At 40.1% G+C, this 6,033-nt stretch overlaps 1 pseudogene; it reads left to right on the top strand.

Moving 5' to 3' along the window:
* Window positions 1-2,952: 2,952 nt before the first annotated feature.
* LOC102892204 lies at window positions 2,953-5,515 on the top strand (annotated as a pseudogene).
* The last annotated feature ends 518 nt before the right edge of the window (window positions 5,516-6,033 follow it).

Genomic DNA, 6,033 nt, shown 5'->3' on the forward strand with positions numbered 1-6,033 from the left:
AAACTATTATCACCTCTAAGCTTCATTTCCTCACCTGCGAAGTGGAGAAATAAGGCCTGCCCCAGACTTGTCAGGATTACCTGAGATAAAGTATGTGAAACATCCAATATGGAGTAAGTATCCAAAAAATACTGGTCCACCTTCATGCTCAAATAGGGATTTATGATCTTTGTTTTTAATTTTGAAAGCAAATAAATGAAATGTCTATTTCTCAAAAACTTGCTTTATACTTAGCAGACCTGAACTTAATTTCTTCCGTTAATAATTAGTGGGGGTTTTGATGGAAAATCATATCCCACTCATCACTGTTTCCCAAATTGTGTTCCATAGAACACTAGGATCCTATCAGACATTAAGTTTGTATGCTGTATACTCTTAGATTCACAGTGCACACTAGCCTATTAAAAGCAACTCTTCAAGCAATTTCTGTGAGCAACTTTAACTCAGTGTTTTCCATCATTAGTTGACCATAACCATTTTTCATGTAATATCTATTAACATCCTGCAAACATCCAAGTAACCCCTTTTAGAAAATGCTAATCTAGAGAGAAGGGTGGACTTCTATACACTTCAAACAATTTCCCATAAATATAACTTCTTTCAACAGAGCGGTAAGAGCTAAATAGCATCCAATTAAAAGTATATTCCTTGGCAAGGGCTTAAAGAATTTCAATTTGGTGTTTTGGATTGTCTTGGTTTTGACTGTTTTATTCCATTTTTTTTTTTAATATGGCTATCAGTCAAAGGACACTAGCTAAGTGCACTTTCAGAGTACCAATCACAACAACAAATCACGCGTGCTCTTTTTTTAAACCTGAGTTTTCTTGTCACGAATGTGGGAGATCAGAGGCTTTTTCACAGGCTTGCTGCGGGAACCCAATGAGATCACTGATATGAAAGCATAGTCTATACCAGAGCAGTCTAGACTGATTACAAAATAATACTCTTAGGATACTGTCAATTGTGGGAGTGAAAGTGAGGGAGGGACATTTAATGGTTCTAAACAGAAATAATCATCACTGCCTAATTGGACAGGGGGAACTCTTTGAGCACAGAATCAAATAACGTATGATTTTTCTTTCCAAAGAAATAAAGGTACACAAAACACTCAGATTAGATGACCCAGGCCTGGAGATACGAGATGGTTGGAGGAAGAAAAAAAAAAATGCACTGCCACCTATCTCATAGGTTGTTGTAAGGGCATGGTAAACATACAGTAAAGGTTAGCTATTATTAGACAGCAGCAAATACTGTACTGTTTGAGAAAGACATATCTAAGTATCTAATAAAAGGTACAAATGCCCACCTATAGAACTAAAATTAGGCAAAATACCCTCAAAATTACCAGAAAGAAAAAAAAAATCCAAGGAACACACAGAGGATCTACTGAAAGAGAAAAATGAAGATATGCCAAGGAAGCATAAAAGTAGAAAATAAGATTGCTGAACTAAAATTATACATGATAATTAAAATAATAAACATGAATGAGATGAACTTAATGAAAGAAAATACTCAAATTGATCGAACATACTGAATCAGTCTACAAAAGCCACATCTGAAACCAGAAATTAATAAAATCCAATGCTGGTGATAGTGGGGTAAGGATGTTCTTAAACCCAGTGTTCGTGGGAAAATAAGTTGATATAACATTTCTGGAAGGAAGTTAGCCTAATTGTATCAAAATGTAAAATGTACACTCTATTGTATTGAGCTAGTCCACTTCCAGAAATTAGCCTGAGGAGTAAAAGGCACAAAAGCAAAAAGCTGAACAGAGGATGTTTATCATTGTGTACTTTATGGTACAAAAAATGCAAACAACCTAAATGCCCAACAATAGAAGACTGGTTGAGCAAATCATGGTTTATAAATATCCTGGATGGTTGGTGAATATTAACAATCATGGTGTTTATTTATAGTTATTGAGTTGGATATCCATCCACTGCATATTCTGAGTAAAAATAGCCATTACAGAAGAACACGTAAATTATGATCCCATGTGTGTGAAACAGTACACATATACCTCTATGTGTATATACTGCATAGAGTTGTCTAGAGGATGTTCACCAAAACTGTTATGGCTTTTCTTCTGGGTGGTGGGATTTTGGGGGTGATTTTTATTTTCTGCTTTGTACTTTATCTTGAGTTAAAACATTGGTCATAAGAGCCCTGTTTTTGTGTATGTATCTAAAAACCTATATGCCTTTAAAGTCACTTTCAGCCTCACAAGGTCTCAAAAGCCTGTATGCTTCATTCCTATCATTCTCCCAATGATAAACATTAGGAAGGGGAAAATAACGGGTGGTTATCAGGAAAGCCATGCCCAGGCAGGCTTCCTGCCGGGAGAGACCAATAAGGACTAGTCATGTAGACCCAGCCACCATGTCATCTCTAGGGCAGTATTTAAAGCAACGCTTAGGACAGGAAGTGAAAAGTTACTGAATGCAGGCCCTTCTCTGTTTGTTTGTATGTTTGTTTATAAAATTTCTTGGCTTCTATGATGTCTATAATAGAGCAAGTAAGGGATCTCCCCCAAATCAGAAGTATACATTGGCTAATTTCTGGGACTTCCCCAGGCTGCTCTGTGCATTGGGTAGCTGCTCAGGGTGGCTGTCTAGCAGCTGAGGGTTATTGCAGTAGTGGCTCTGTCTGCAGCAGTGAGATAGGATGAGCCTAGGAGGAGCCTCCTAATGCTTTTATTGTCTGACTCTTAAAAGAGACAGACAGAGAGAGAGAGAGAGAGAGAGAGAGAAAGAGAGAGAGAGAGAGAGAGCTTCCTTTCTCCTATAAGTCTTTTTCATTGCTACTTCTGTCTGTCTCTGAAAAGAGAGAGAGAGAGAGAGAGAGAGAGAGAGAGAGAGAGAGAGAGAGAGAGAGACAGCGAGCACATCAATCACTTTTATAAAAACAACCAAGCTATTTTATAAAGGATAGAGTAATCAACTGTGCCAGAGTATGATAAGGACTGAGACAGGGTTCACGGATGTAGCAACTGGGAGGTTAGTGAGGGACCTGACCAAGAACAGTGACTGTGTAGTGGGGGGTGAGGGGGTGGTATAAAAGAGAGGGGAAGTGAGGAAGTGGAGAGAAAGTTTGGACAACTATTTCTGGAAGTCTAGCCACGACAAGAAGGCTGGAGATAGAGCAATGAGCGACTGAAGGGAGGAATGGGGAGGCAGGAAGAGGTATTTAATTTTTTGTTAGGTTTTGTTTATTTTTAAGATTGAAAAGAGCCTGTAGATAAGAAGTGGATGATTCAGCAAGGAAAGGGGGATGCTCCATAGTGAAAAGGGGGAAGGGAATGAAGACCAGGGCACCAGAAAAGGAGCTGACCTCGAACAGAATGAGGAATGTTGTAACTGTGGGGAAGGAGGAAAAGCCATGTAGAGGTCAAATGCAGAGCTGACTCTCCAATGATAATAGAGATTGGAATAAAGACAGCCCTGTAGGGGCCAGAACCACTATTTTTCAGAGGAAGGTATTGCTTTTATCATATAGTTTTGAACCAGGAGCACTCACCCTGCTCAACCCTGAAATGGGTTGGAAATGTTCATTATCCTGTGATGGAAATGTTCATTATCTTGACTGTGATTGTTTCACAGGCATATACACATGTTAAAACTCATCAAATTGTCCACTTAAAATAGTACAATTTATGATATATCAATTATACCTCAATAAAGCTGTAAATAATTTTTTTTCTGTGGTTTTAAACTGTCATGCGTCAGTCAACAGGGGGCATGGTTGTGCACAAGATGGAAAATGGTTTTCCTGAGTTTTAGTTTGATGCTTCTATTTTTCCTGATCTTTTCTCAGATGACAGAGCTCCTATTTACAGGCATTAAAAGAAAGCAATTAAATAAGTATAGGCATGAAGATATAAGCAAATGGATGTGTGAAAGTTAGAGTAAAGCCCTAAGCTGCTAAAATACTCTCAGTGCCTAAGTAGCAAGCATTTACAGACTCAGCCTGAGAAAGAATGAGCTAGCAGGACAAAAACATTTCTTCACAGTCATGTGGAAACTGTGTATGGGATTCTCTGATGGCAAAGATTATAGTTGTTGCCTCTCAGGGAAAAGTTTTGTTACCCATTTTTGTGAATAGGTCAATGCCAGGATGGATATCACACTAGTGGCTGATTAGAGAAGTGAAGGAATCAGAACTGAGAAGAGGTTTTTGTTTTGGTTTTGGTTTTGGTTTTTTTGCACCACATGCAGGTTTGAGGACTTTCCTGCATCCTGGGACAGAATAAGCCTTGGCTCCTGACCCATGGGGACATTGTTGTCTCCTCTCCCTCAGTGTAACATTTTGGGGCAATTGGTTTCTTCTCTTTGGGTCTCTGTTTTCTCATCTGCAAAATCAAATTGATAGTCTTTGTCTTATCTGCTTCTCAGAAGAAAAGTGAAAGATTCTAATGAAAACTCTGAAAAAGTAAAAGGAGCTGTGAATGTAAACTCCTAATGCAACTGCAACAATTTGGCAACACAGGTGGTGGTCCCTAGTTTATGAAAAGGTTACACATCCCCTGGGCCTCCTCTGCCTCTCCCAGACATTTGTGCACAGTTTTGTTGAGTGAGGACACTGGTAAATGACTCTCTCCCCCGCCACAAGGCCCTATCTACCATACCTATCACGATAACACTAGAGGTAGACATTAGTCCATATTACAGCTGTGCCAAAAGAAGTACAGAGAGGTTAAGTATCTCTCTTTGATTTACAACTGATAACATAGAAGAGTGGAATTTGAACCCGGGATTCAAATACCAATGTCTGGCCTATTTTTCTTTGCTATCTCTTAAAACACTAGTATTTCTGCAGTGGCTTAGCAGTCCTGCTTTAACAGTGTTTGGACTTAATGGACCCAGGGATGCCTCTTCTTCCAGCTTTTGACCACCCTCCAATCTCTTTCCCAGTTATAACCTTAAGAAGCATCTCAGCCATCCTCTGCTTATGGGACCAGCCAACACCATTTTTTGAGCTTAACACCTTATTGCCTAGCAACCAGGAACTCCCACATTCGTTAGAATTATTCCACCAAAGTAGAGGCCGTAGTCAACCACCTGGTTAACCTGCATCTGCAGGCCTCCTACACCTACCACTCTCTGGGCTTCTATTTTGACCACAAATGATGTGGCCCTGGAAGATGTGGGCCACTTCTTCCATGAGTTGGCCAAGGAGGAGTGTGAAGGTGCCTAGTGTCTCTTGAAGATGTAAAACCAGTGTGGTGGCTGCACCCTCTTCCAGGATGTACAGAAGCCCTCCCAAGATGAGTGGGGTCAAACCCAGGATGGAACGGAGCCAGCATGGTCATGGAGAAGAACCTAAACCTTTTGGATCTGCATGCCCTGGGTTCTGCCCACACAGACCCCATCTCTGTGGCTTCCTGGAGAACCATTTCCTAGATGAGGAGGTAAAACTCATCAAGAAGATAGGTGACCACATGACTTACTTCCACAGGCTGGCTGGCCCCCAGGCTGAGCTAGGCCAGTAGCTGTTTAAAAGGCTCAAGCATGACTAGAAGCCTTTGGAGTCCAGAGGACTTTGAGGGGCCCCTCTGCAACCCTGGTATCAGGCTTCTCCATGGAGTCCTCTCTCATGCTTTGGACTGAACGGAAACAATAAAGCTTTTGCAGCAAAAACAAAACAAAACAACAACAAAAAACACTAATATCTCTAATATAGTAGTCATGAGTCACATTGACTATTTATATTTAAAAATAATTCAAACTAAACTAAATAAAAACTTCAGTTCCTCACTAGCCATATATCAAGCGCTCAGTAGTCATGTGTTGCTACCACATTTGACAGCACAGATGTGGAACATTTCCGCCATCACAAAAAGTTCTAATGAACAGTATTGCTAGCATTTTACAGTCATGCATCAGGAAGATACAGTTAGCACATGAAATACTTCTCTTTTACCTGATTCTGTCCCTCTTTTATTATTATTGTCTAATTCTGAATATTCTCTCTAGTCTACCTTGAGTCTTCCTCCTAAGTATCTAAAAAGCATGCCTGGGGCCGGCCTATTGGCTC

This window comes from Pteropus alecto, unplaced genomic scaffold, assembly GCF_000325575.1.
Source record: "Pteropus alecto unplaced genomic scaffold, ASM32557v1 scaffold86, whole genome shotgun sequence".
Classification (NCBI taxonomy): Eukaryota; Metazoa; Chordata; class Mammalia; order Chiroptera; family Pteropodidae; genus Pteropus; species Pteropus alecto.